Below are 14,427 nucleotides of genomic sequence, written 5' to 3' on the forward strand. Positions count from 1 at the left end.
GGCCGCGAGCTGTGGGTAGTGACCGAAAGGACGAGATCGCGGATACAAGCGGCGGAAATGAGCTTCCTCCGAAGGGTGGCTGGCATCTCCCTTAGAGATAGGGTGAGAAGTTCGGCCATCCGGGAGGGGCTCAGAGTAGAGCCGCTGCTGCTCCACATCGAAAGGAGCCAGCTGAGGTGGTTTGGGCATCTGGTAAGGATGCCCCCTGGGCGCCTCCTGGGTGAGGTGTTCCAGGCATGTCCCACCGGGAGGAGGCCCCGGGGCAGACCCAGGACACGCTGGAGAGATTATATCTCTCGGCTGGCCTGGGAACGCCTTGGTGTTCCCCCGGATGAGCTGGAGGAGGTGGCTGGGGAGAGGGAGGTCTGGGCCTCTTTGCTTAGGCTGCTGCCCCCGCGACCCGGCCCCGGATAAAGCGGATGAAGATGGATGGATGGATGGACAGGCAGCACGCTAATGGCGCATGCGCACTTAAAAAGGAACCTTCTGACCAACTTTACACAAACATCACATTGGGGAGACATGTCAGAGAGGTAGGCTGATAGGAAAAAAACACCGCAAATACATAACATGAGGTAAGAGGAGGAGAAAAAAATACTCCACTCAGACTGAGCTCCTAGTGGGAGATCAGTTTGATAACAGAAAAAACACCTCAGCACAAAAAGCACATGACTATCAATACACCATGAAACACAAGACGAGCAACAGGAGCGGGTAAAGGGTGAGAGAGCCGGTGTAGACAGCGCATCCGGTCCTGCAACATGTCTGCGCTGGTCCAGTCGACCGCCATCTTCCCCGGTAGGGCACAAGCATCGAAGGCGTTTGGAAAGGGAGGGGGGATGAGTGTGTGCATATCAGTGTGTGTGTGTGTGCGTGGCCAGAGTTCAGCTGAGACAGTGTCCTTCACCCTGCCAGGCTAAGTAAACAGTCTTCCAGCCAACCCAGGTGGCCTTGCATGGAATGGGGGGAACAGACTAAACACAGTCGTTATCAGGGTGTTGTTGTTCGGCTCCAGCCTTGCAGCTGGCGCTGGCGCCAAAGGGGTATCCGCATAAGTGATGGTGCTTTTTACTTTAGTGCAAACAGCTCATATGAATGTCAAAGCAGTTCTACAGTCCAACACGGGTCTCTCGATCTCCCGTTGGAGAGCCACGAGCTTTCTGTGATGTTATCCAAACTTACGCTCCGTGATGTTGTCATTCTTTCTGCTCAAAGAGCAGGTTTTGAGAACTCACGACTGCAGTTCACTTCCCCAAGATTTGATCCAATTTGCGCTCAAAGGTGTTATTCGAGCGAGCCCCTCCAGATGTGATCCAGTTTTTCACTCAGAGATCTTATTCTGAGTATTCACAGCAGCCGTAGCCTCTCCAAGATCTTATCCGTGCTGACTCAATGAGCCCATTTTGAGAAACTCACGCCTCTCCCATCATTTCAATCCCAGCGGGCAGCCTTGTGGGGGTTTGAACAGCCGGTTCCGCTTTCTTAGTTCTTCGATAAGTCAGGGCCAAGCCAGCTCCGATCAGCCAGATCCCTGTTACCATGGTTCAGAATAGGTAGATATCTTCAGCACTCAGGCTCACCCAAGCCCAGACTTCTCGTTAAGGGGTGTCAATTGCATTCAGAGACCAGTTGATCAAATCCATAATTCCTCTTTTAGGTTTTAGAGAACAGACCGTGAGAGAGTAAGCTACCAAACATGTTTTGATGAAAGTTGCTAAAAAAGTGCAGGAAAAATATTCTGTCATCATCTCCCAGTCCTCCCTGGGTTCCTACCAAAGTTGGTTTCTTTTCTCAATACAATACAATTTTATTTATACAGCATATTTAAACCCCGGGGGTACACCAAAGTGCTTCACAGTAAGGAATAAACAGTAAAATGATTACACTGAACAGTAAGTCATTAAACCAAGGTAAAATAGAGAAACAAACAAAGGCATTAGTCAGTAGGGATAAGGAGAAATCATGATAATCCAGAGAAATGAGTAACGATACAGCAATTAATGAGCGGTGAGAATTAGCAAGTCGGAAAAGCCAGGTTGAATGGGTAAGTTTCAAACGTGCTTTAAAGGATTGAATGGAGTCAGGGGCACGAATGGTATCAGGAAGACTATTCCAGAGGTTTGGTGTATTAACCCTGAGTCTTTTGTCCCTGTGACAGAACAGAGAAAACCGACTCATAGTGTGTTAAAACATTTATATTTCTTTTTATTCAATCATCTTCCGGAAGAGAGAGACCTGCACAGCCCAAAACGCCAGTTGCAAGATCTCTAACATTAGAATCATAAACTGTCTCTCATATAGGTGTTATTTTGGTACTTTACACGTCACAGTTTCAATACAACCATTGCTTATACGTAAAGTTCCTCTTTTCTGTCTTCCTGTATTTATTAATATACTGTACAGCTCTACACTTCCTGTTTTCAGTCTGGCTGAGCACTTAGTTTATGAGTCAACAGTGGCCTTGCTCTACAAACCTTCATTATTAAAGTACATAAAACAATATAATAAGAAAATAAGGATACTAAGGATATATTAACCCTTTAAGACCTACCATAGAACCAAGTCTGCCAGAGCTTATATTATATGTTTACATGCTGTGGAGCCATTTTTGGGAACATTTCAAGTTGCTATACATCAATACAACCATTACAGCCTAGATTTTAATAATATGTCTGCATTAAGTGCATAGTAATAACATAAATTGCAAAAAAGTGCAATAAACTACAAAAAAATTGGAAATCATTTTTGTTTTTTTAACATATATTTCTAGTTAGAGAAATTTAAGAGGCTTATCCCTCAAAACTGTAAATACAAAAAAGTTGCACAAAATAGTTTCCCACCACAGGAAATTTATTTTAAGTGTCTTTATAGTTTTATTTTTGAAATACACCAATTTTTATATACTGCTGGAAAAACAAAAATAAATATTATGATGCAAAATTGCAAAAAAGCAGCATATGCATCAAAATAAACTATTTCCAGCAGTGCAATATGAGTCCTAAGCATCCCAGAAACAACACAGAAAGTCATAAAGTCAAACATAACTTTTAAAAACACCAGTATAAGCTCATTGAGGCCCTGATGGTAAAAAACTCCATTTCTGCGAAAATGACGTCACTTCCGGTTTCGGGCAGGTCATGGCGGACATGCAAAAGTTTGCGCTGACGTCTATTCCAGGGTAGAAAGTGTTATGAACAGCTGATCGGATTGGCAAAGCGGAATATTGTGTTTTTGTTGCTGCAAGTGCTTTTTATGCAGTTTTTGCAAAGCTATATGTGGAAGGAAACTGTGACCGAGGACAAGCTGATGGCATAAGATGTAAGTACAACTCCTCCGGTTTCATATGCAAAAAAAATTATTGTGCTAGCTCAGGTGGTTGCAGTGCTCCCGGGAATTAAAAGTAGTTGCGCAAAACGGAGCGTGCTGCTCCGACCGGTTTTAAAGGGTTAATTACATGACAGGTGCTACGGAGGTTTAGAGATTGGCCTATAATTAAGGACTTAATGCTAATATCCAGGCCATATGAGAAGACCAGATCCAGCATATGGCCTTTTACATGGGTCGGTGCACTCACCCATTGTGTAAGGTTAAAAGAGTCAGTTAACACAAGGAAATTCTTGGCTAAATTCAGATATAAAAGGCTTTTTGTATGTGGGAGGCCGATAAATCACAGCACAGAGAGTCATAGGGGGGCCAGTCAGTTCCAATAACTGAGCCTCAAAGCTAGAGGAAGTAGGAGAAGGCAGTCACTGAAATGTAAGTTGATTTTTAAAATGGCTATGCCTCCACCCTTCCCTGAAAGAAACACAGTCAGGGGGAGGAGTTCAGAGGAGAAAAGCTCACCGAATCCAAGTTTCGGTTAGGAACAAAGCATCCAGGGGCAGGGTGAGAAAAAGATAATTTAGTATGAAGGTTTTATTCACCAGCGATCTTGTGTTAAACAATGCCATCCAGCTCTTAGTCACCTCGTCCCCGACAGAGGAGCGTCTCAGCTTGCTTAGGTGCCTCTGTTGAGCACGAGTCCCAGAGGTCACAGTCCAGGTCCGAAGCAGCGAGCATACCACTGGAAAGGTCGGATAAAATTGAAGTCCAACAGTGCAGATTCTGCAAATTGCAGAAAGTCCGGGATGGGAGAGGAGTTAACCGCAGCATGTACCTTAAGTAAGGCTTTAAGGCGAACCCGAAGTCCACTCCGCTCACCACGTTTCCTGGAGTGCCTCTCAAACAGGCAAGGTGGAGGCAGGCAGAAAGAAAGACGGGCAGGTACGCAGCAGCGTAGCGTCTCCTAAGTCCCAAGGTGGCTCGTGGAAGAGAGGTTGCCGGACATTTAGCAGAGTTAGCCGATCATATGTGATTAAAGCATTGTTCTCAACGAGGCACGAATCCAAGATATGAATAAAAAGCAAACAAAAGTCTAAATAAAAAGTACAAAAACAGATCTCTGACTGTAGCTCCTCCATTTTGTTTGTGAGAATCTGGTGTTGGCGAGGAAAATGGATGGAAATGGAGGTTTGTGCTGTTGTTTTCGCAGCTGGATGCAATAGCTAGCTTTGCCTCCCTGCTTTTGTTTTCTCTCCCGTCGCTTGCTGTTCCCGACAATAACCCATGAAGCACCCAGTGGTCTTGCAATCTTGGGTGGGATACTGTGGGTCCAATCAGAAGTAAAGTCTGGGTTCAGGCTGAGTCTATCAGTTTCTGACAACTGACGGCTTTTGTTCCCATATTAGACCAAGACTTTAATTGGTAGCTGTTGCATCAGCTTCCAAATATAGCTCTTTGAGCCGGTTTGCACAGTCATATGGAGAAAATGCATCAAGAACCTCAGAGCTGTTCGATGCTACTGTGTGTAGAGAAAGGTTAGATGTGCTCGACTGGATGTGGGCCTTGATACGACCGCATCATCAACATAGAACTCCATCTCAAAAGTGTCATGCATCTGATTCAAATTCCTTTTCATTGCGATCTGCTGCATGTCGAAGACCATATACAGATAGGGAGGAACTATTGCCAAACACATGAACCATCAAGCGATACTCACAGATGTCATGATCGTCTCTTACAATGAAATTCTGGAACATCTGTTCTATATCCGCAGTTAACTGCAACAATTTCATGTCAAAATCTCAACAAGACTCCCAACAAGTTGTTATTGAGGTCAGTTCCAGAGAGGAGGACACCACTAAAAGACATGTGGTGACACTGTTCCCTTGAGTCAAAAACAACTCTGATCTGTCCTGGCTTCTGTGGATGGTACATCCCAAAGGTAGATAAATACCTTATCTACTTCAAGCGGGCCAGTTCAGCATGGTCACTATCAAATATATTCTGCATGAAGGTAAAGAAATGGTTCCTCATTTCAAGCCTTTTTCGCAAGGGAGTGAAAAAGAAAGGATTTTTTAATTCAAGTTTATAAATAAAACCGAATTGAAATCACAACAACAGTCACCTCAACTCACTTTCACTCATCTCCCTCCTGCTTTAATGACTACCGTCCGGTTGCATTCACCTCCATCATTATGAAGTGCTCAAGTCATCTCTTCCCCCCAACCTGGATCCATTTCAGTTCGCATTCCAGTCAACCCACTCAACCAATGATGCAATTTCGACTGCTCTTCACTCAGCCCTCACACATCTGGACACCAGAGACTCATATGTTAGGATGCTGTTCATAGACTTCAGTTCAGCATTCAACACGTTCATTTCCCAGCAACTCATTCACAAACTGGATCTGCTGGGGATCAGCACCTCGCTGTGTAACTGGCTGCTGGATTTCCTGGCAGGAAGACAGCAGACAGTACAGGTTGGTAACAACACCTCCAGCACAAGAACACTGAATACAGGGGCTCCCCAAGGATGTGTGTTGAGCCCCCTGCTCTTCACTCTGCTGACCAACAAATGCACCATCACACAGCTCCAACCTTTTCATCAAGTTGGCAGACGACACAACTGTGGCAGGTCACATCAGCAACAATGATGGGACCTACTACAGGAGTGAAGTTAACCATCTGTCCGAGTGGTGCATTGACAACAACCTGTCCCTGAATGTGGAAAAGAGCAAGGAGATCATCACACACTTCAGGAGAACTCACACGTGCACACCCGACTAACCATCGGCGGTGCTGCTGTGGAGACAGTAAGCAGCACCAAGTTCGTGGGTGTGCACATCTCAGAAGATCTCTCCTGGTCAAAAACACAGCACCACTGATCAGTAAAGCCCAACAGCGACTCTACCTCCTCCGCAAACTGAGGAGAGCAAGAGCATCAACCCCCATTATGAGCACCTTCTTCAGAGGCATTGTTGAGAGCATCCTCAGCAGCTGCATCACTGTGTGGTATCCTGCACTGGGTCCTGCTGAAAAAAGTTACAACGGGTAGTGAGAGCAGTGGAGAGGATTGTGGGTACTTGTCTTCCCTCCCTCCAGGACATCTACTGCACCCGCAGTAGATGTCCTGCATCCCCTCTTCCCTCTGAACCCCCCAAACATACAAACTCTAAACCGCTGCCTTTTCACTGACTGCTCCACTCCCACTTGCATATGAACTTGCCCACAGTCACTATGATTGTATTGGACACTGCTGTTTAAATAATTCTATAGTATTGTGTTGTGTTGTACATACGACTTTTATTTTATTTTTCATTTTTTATCTTTATATTTTTAGTGTATACTGAGGGGAATGGGAGCATTGCAATTTCAAATTCCTGTGTATGACTGTACATATGGTCTTTGACAATAAAGCTGACTTTGACTTTATATTATAAGGAATATAAAGAAAATCCAACAATCATATGACCCTCTATGAGCAAGCACTTTGGCAACAGCAAACATTCTAATGTTAGAGTTTCTGCAACTAGCTTTTGGGGCTGTGCAGGGCTCGCTCTTCTGGAAGATGATTGAATAAAGAAATATAAATGTTTTGACCACTCTGAGTCGGGTTTTCTCTGTTCTATCACGGGGATCAAAGACTCGGGTTTAATAGTGACCACCTTCCTCACTCACACAGAGATCACGCTGTCACAGTTTTGGTACTCGGAGCTGAACCTCATATCAAAGCAACGTCACCAGTACAGACTCTTTTAAAAACCATTATGAACAGATAGGTCAAACAAAGTTTGGACTTCCATGCTGTTGATATCTGCAAGTGTTTTTTATTCTTTTTCTTTCAGGTGTCACCGTGTGCCACATGATCGCAGGTTTTGCTGCGAGGCGCTGTGTGGCATTAAGCCACTGAAAGAGAGAGTCGGGGAAATGAGAGACACATCTGGTCAGCTGCAGTCACGCGTCCCTCAGGACCTCCTACAACCATTTCCATCACCTCACACTGTTCCTGTTCATTAGGCAGGTAGCTGGGGAGCCTCATTTGCAGTTTCATCCTCAGAGGCCCACAGTGTCAACCTGATCAACATAGCAATGCCATGCAAAACAGGTAGACATGGTTATGTTGCCTGTTAATTCTGACTTGCTGAGGCATTTGCTGTCTCAGAAGGGATTGTTAAGTTTTTCTCTGAGTAAAAACAGGCTGACTCCAAAGTCTCAAAGCACTTTAACTCTTAAAAAGACACAAATGATCTTGTTCTACAGATATCTGTTCACATCACATCACAGTGTCCTGTCTGTGTTAATTAGCATGTAAACAGAAAGCCAAAGTCAGATGGAATAATAATCACACAAACATCCATGTTTCATTGGTTCATCACACAGACGTGCAGTCACACTACATCTCATCAATAAGTGTAGCATGGTGTCGGATGGAGAGCAAGATGAAGTCCATCCATCCATTTTTCTTTCATCCATGTTTCCACTTATCCAGTTCAGGGATGCAGGTGGAGCCTATCCCTGTGCTAACACAGAGACAGCTGACTATTCACACCAATGTCAATTTAGAATCATCAACTAACCACACTGACTGCACGTCTTTGGACTGTGGGAGGAAGTCGGAGTACTCCAGAGAGAACCCACGCAGACACAGGTAGAACTTCCAAAATCACCCTGAACCCAGGACAGCTTTGAAAAATAAAATATTCATCATTGCTGTCGTGCATTTTTAACAAACTCCTCCAGGTGAATACTAGATGTCTAGTTTTAACATGTTTATCTAATGATATGTACATGGCAGACTTCCATACTACTTTCTGAATTGTATTTTACTATTTTTTGCACCAGTCAGCCAGTTCACTGAGGACAGGGTTAGCTTTTCATTTTGACCAGTATACCATTAGTACGGAGCCCCACAGGGGACATGGGAGAAAAAAAAATTAAGACGGACTTTTGCGAGATCTCGCAAAAGTTTTGCGAGATCTCGCAAAACTAACTCGGGATCTCGCAAAACTTTTGCAAGATCTTGCAAACGTATTAGCCGCATTCTTCGGACGCTGGCTCGAAGCCGACCGGGAGGTCGAGGCACGATGTGCCGGGAAAGCGGTGTTCCTCCCGGCTGTAGTAGGTCTCGAGCTAACGGGAAGAATGTGGCTAAAACTTTTGCGAGATCTCGCAAAACTTTTGCGAGATCCCGAGTTTGTTTTGCGAGATCCCGAGTTTGTTTTGCGGGATCTCGCAAAAGTTTTGCGAGATCCCGCAAAAGTCCGTCTTAATTTTTTTTTTCTCCCATGTCCCCTGCGGGGCTCCGTACATTAGCCCTACTGAGTGAATGAGCTACATACAATACTAGGTCCAAGGTGTAGTGGAAATTAGGTTTACATAGAAAACTGTATTTACTGTTAATGGTTAGCATTAATAAATAACTTCAAAATGGGTCGTAATAAGCTGTTACACCAATGATCTGTGTGATCTTTATTTGTTTTCATCGGTGGACAATCTGAAGTCATTAGAAAGCACAAACAATAAAGATAAAAGGAGGGCGGTGTAATTGGAATAAAGCAGGTTAAAATTAGTACAATCTTTCATCCAGGTAATTTCTCATAGATCCCGATCTGCAATTATTTTATCATCATCACTTAATTATTGAGCCTGCACCTGTTCAATTTGCCTGTTTTAATAAATCAGAAGCTGACATCCCATTTTGATCATCAAGGCTTTCCTTTAACAAGAAGCTATTAAAGCTTCTTCACACTGCACTGCATTGGTACAACATTACCCATGTTGGAGGAAGTGATTAGAAAGAGACAACTTATCTGTTAAGATGACATCTCACTGAGTCCTCATTTGCTGCCTAAGGCTCTGTTATGTGCAGATTGTAACTGATCTATAGCAAGTATAGTCAGTGGCATCTTATCTGGCTTGTCTGTTGCTCCAACTTCAAAGACTACAGGTTTTTCCACAATAGACAAACAACCAAAAAACAAGTTGTTTGGCTGACAAACTCCTTTACTCAGGACACAGACACAACCATGAAAACAACAGACAGCCAAAGTCAAATGCCCACCTGAAATAAGCCCAACGTGTTTGTAATAAGCAACTCTATCATGCAACCTGACCCTAAATGCATGACAACACTGATCAAAAACAGGGACTCCATCAGTTTCCACAGTTCGTCTCATAGTCAGTGTGCATCTGTACTGCAGCCATCAGTCTAATCGTCTTTAAACTAGGTGCTCAGCCAAACTACTTTGTTAGGACTCTTAGATGATAGAGCTGTTCACACACACAGGTTTGCCTTTGCAGTGAAGTACTTTTGTCCAGTACAGGCTTGCCACAGACATCTGTGTTTGTCGACCACTGCTGGAGTCGATGTGTGTACAAAATAGCATTGTTCTTTTATTTAAATGAGTGGAACTGCCATTTGTTACATGTGTTGTTACACTGAGGTGAATGTGGTTACTTATGTTCTGCAGTAAATGCAATAATAGTATCTCCTCTCACCTGCTGCATGTCTTTCAGTTTTTCACCTTTTCATGTATTCTTATAACAGTAGTTCTTATTGAAGCTGGTTTGATTTGTGTCAATTATAATGATGTCTTTGAAGTACCCGGTCCTCAGTGCTGTTGTTCTTCTTTCCTTGATAATCAATTTTGTGATGCATTGGGGAGCTTTGCTGTTTTTTGTTGAAAAACCTTAGTGCTGCTCTGTCAGAGTCATGTGATCAGCATGGCTTGTTGATGCTGTCTCAATGCTAGCATCTCTGGTAATATCAGCAAAAAGGTGCTTCACCTGCAGATGTTTGGTTTGAGGGACCAAACAAATATGTGCGTCTGTCTGTAAGTCGTGTCCAACATGTTGTATAAAACCAACTAGAGTGAAATTTGCCATTCAGCGTACCGAGTGATGTCCTTAGTCATGTTTCCTGTATTTCACACACACACACACACACACAGACAGACACACACAGACACACACACACACAGACACACACACACACACACACACACACACACACACACACACACACACACACACACACACAGACACACACACACACACATACACGCACACACACACACACACACAGACACACACACACACACATACATACACGCACACAGACACACACACACACACACAGACACACACACACACACACATAGACACACACAGGTAATCCTCCAGCCAACTGTGATTACAGCCAGGAGTCAAGGTCAGACTTTCAGATAATTTGCATTGAAAAATAGTAACACATTATTATAATTGTGTGCATTTTTGCTTTAACATTGACAGCCCGAATACATGTGTATATTTTCTCAGCAGAGTTCTTTACTTAAACAAATTAACTTTTTCTATGAAGCAGAAAATATAAAGATAACATGAAGACTAGCCTCAGCAGAAAAATGCAATTCATGCAAACTTCATGAATACAAAGTCAAACAAAAAATCTTATTTCAAAAGTCAAGCAACACAGCAATCATACATTTGCACATATTAACGCAAACAAATGCTTCCTTTAACCTTTCTTCAATGAAGGTATTAATCATTGTCAACACTGCTTCACCTTCACAAGATAAAAGATGCTCATTTCTCTGTCATTGTTTTCCTACCGAACAGAGACTCACTTCAGAGCACAACAACCTTGGCCCATCGTGGCCCAGCTGAGGTCAGGCTATCAACACACGACTGGACAGATTAGTCAGTCACAGATAACATCTTTCTCTTGGAATTGCTCTATCCTGCATTCTTCTGTGAACGGCTTAATAACGTAGAAAAGTACGAGAAAACAAGAAACAAGCAGCATGTCTTCTAACAAACATGTACCTGACTTAAGTTCAATCAATAAGTGTTGTTTCGGACTTTGCTACAAGCTGCTGCTATATTGCAGTTAGACAGCAAATCCAAAGCTACAAGGGCTCCTGCATTAAGATGAATCCAGTCCAAATTGGATGTTGCAGGGGAACAATGTGATCATCACTCCTTGGTTAGATTCTCCACCGTTCCTCATTAGGGGCAATCACTTTGAGCAGTTTGGATGAACAGGCAGTATAATCCTATTGAGATTCAAGGATACACAGGGCAGAAATTAAAGGCCATTCTCTTACTAAAAGCATATTAGTATAGGCACAGTCAGACCTGCTGAGGAGCTAACAGAAAACATGTCATGTTGAAATTAAGTGCTTTGAAATCAGCTGTGAATTCAGTCAGAGCCCTAAATGTTTTACATAGATGTCACAGGATGATATGAGGTCGTGTAAATCTAGACAGATTTTTTTTTTTTTTTAGAGCAGGTTCAATAACTTTGCTTACGGTGTGTAATTTCTAATAAACCTTTACTAAAAAAATTCTGTTTAGGTTGGATAGAAGTTTTTGTCAACCTTTTCCCTCATGTTTTTCTTGGTATGTTTGGCCAAAATGGATTAAAAAAAAGTCATTCATAAAAATGGTTAATGATCTAGTTTTTATTAATGATCTAGGCACATTTTTAAAGGGCTGCAATGCAAAAGCTCTTAAGGGAGCTTTTCTATACTTGTCAAGTCTGTGAAGGTTCTCAGTCATCCAGGTCATCGTAGTCAAAGGAGCTTGCAAAGAAAAGCGTCTGGACTTCTTTAAGTTACTTGAAGACGTTTCACCTTCATCCGAGAAGCTTCTTCAGTTCTAAGGTCAAATGGTGGAGAGTCCCAGATATAAACCTAGTGGGAGTTTCCCCCCACAGAGGAACAAAAGGACCCCCTGATGATCCTCTAATCGCCTGAGCCAAGGTGTGAAACTGGGTGTGGGTCACAATCAGCCAGAGTTTCAGGTGAGCTCATTGTGAAACCTGGCCCCACCTTATCATGTGATTTCCTGAGGTCAGATGGCCCAGGATGTGGCACGATCTGATATCCTCGTGTTGGTGTTGTTCCCAGATCATCATACTAAAGGTTGTTCCAGGATCAACATTGCAAGTGACCAATCAGAATGTTGTGATGTCATACTTTTGCGACTTCGGGAAAAATCGGCGTAAAACAAAAAACTGTACTTAAGCTGCGAGAAACCGCCTTTGTCCGCCCATCAACGGACCCTAACCCTGACCCTTTAATAAACGCTAAGCAGAATTGATATTGTCCTTGCAACATTGGAATTTCATAAATGCACGAATGGGTTGGTGCGCAAAAGAATAACGTCACAATAATGTGATTGGTCACTTGCAATGTTGAACCTGGAACAACATTTTCATGATGATCTGGGAACAACACCAACATGACGATATCAGATCATCCCAGGATGTGAGTGGGCAATAAGGCGTCTGGGGAGGGAACTCAAAACTGGAGTCCAGACGCTTTTCTTTGCAAGCTCCTTTGACTATACTTGTTAAGCAATCTACCATCTACCAAACCATGTTGGTGTGGCTTGGTAGATGGCTGGCAACAGTATGGCAGGTGACCGGCAATGGCATGGCAAGCACAGGACTTGCAGGACGTGGTGCGGCAGGTGAAGGCCATGCAGGATGTGGCGTGGCAGGCGGACAGACCTCTGTCTCGGGCTGAGCAAGTCCACTCGGTGGGCAGCAGACTTCTAAATCTGGCTGAGCAGGTCCAGATGGCGCGACGGCCTCTGGCTGAAACGAAACTAGCAGGGGTTGCACAGGGCTCGCAGAAGGCTCAGGTGATGGGTGTCTCTCAGGTTCAGGCGGAGAGGGACCCACTGGCTTGGTCCCAGAAGCCGATGACTGCAGCATGGAGTCTGCGGCATGCAGCATGGAGTCCAAAGGAAGCTACACAGACTCATCTCAGCCCCCAACCTACAGAGGCTGGAACAGCGGCTTGGCTGAGCTCCCAGCGGATGCAGGAAGCTGAGACAGCTCAGCTCGGTAATGCGAACTGCGCTTCCTCCTGGAAGGGAAAGCAAGGGAGTTAAGCGCTGCTAGAGCCGAAGGTGGTGTAGTGGTGGGCTCCTCCTCTGTCCTCTTGACAGAACTGGTATAACTGGGTCAGGTTTGTTGGCCTTCTTGCTTGCACTCATCTTTTCAGTGTTGCCAATAATTGTCTATGAGATTGAGATCAGGGCTTTGTGATGGCCACTCCAATACCTTGACTTTGTTGCCTCAAGCCACTTTGTGACTAATTTAGAGGTATGCTTGGGGTCATTGTCCATTTGGAAGACCCATTTGAACCTAAACCTTCAGATGTTGCTTCAATATGTTCACATAATTTTCTTTTCACATGATGCCATCTATTTTGTGAAGTGCCAGTCCTTTCTGCTGCAAAACAGCCCCACAACATGATGCTGCCACCCGCATACTTCACAGCTGGGATGGTGTTGTGAGGCTTCACAGCTTCCCCCTTCTTCCACCAAATATACTGTTTATCGTTAGGCCGAAGAGTTCAATTTCTGTTTTGTCAGACCACAGGATATGTCTGCAGAAATTAAGATTTTGCAGAAAATAAGATCTTGCAACTCCAAACGCAGTTGCAAACTGTACTCTGGCTTTTTTTATGATGGTTTTAAAGTAATAGCTTTCAGAGTAACCTTTGGGCTCATGGAGGTACAGGACTCGTTTTACTGTGGATAAGCACAGTTTCAGCCAGTATCTTCACAAGGTCTTTTGCTGTTGTCCTGGGGTCGATTCACACATTTCGCTCTCAGAATCGGTCTCCTTCCCCAGCGCTATGATGGTTTTTTTATACTTGCGTATTATTGTTTGAACGGATGAACATGGGACCTCCAGGCTTATTGAAATTGCACCCAAGGATGAGCCACACGTGTGGAGGTCCAAAAGTCTTTTCCTGATGTCTTGGTTGATCCCATGATGTGTATGGGGCGGGCCTTTATATGCATACACAGGTATGCCACCAGTTAACCAAATTGATTTAATTAACCTATCAATGAATCACTTAATCTATCAGAAGCTCCTCTGGAGTTTTCTTGTTGTTTAAAAGAACACTAAGCTTAGTACTGTCACGGCGGGGTGCGCCGGTGTGAGGAAAGAGGTAGACCCAGATGCAGACACGGTGGAGACAAAACGTAGTTTCAAAAATAAAGTGAGCCTTTATTGGCTGATTGCAGAAGAAAAAACAAGGAACTAGGGAAACTAAGGAGGCTACGAACACTGTGTTAACAGAAGGCT

The sequence above is a fragment of the Neolamprologus brichardi genome, chromosome 23 (assembly GCF_056152115.1).
Source record: "Neolamprologus brichardi isolate AB-2024 chromosome 23, ASM5615211v1, whole genome shotgun sequence".
NCBI classification, from domain to species: Eukaryota; Metazoa; Chordata; class Actinopteri; order Cichliformes; family Cichlidae; genus Neolamprologus; species Neolamprologus brichardi.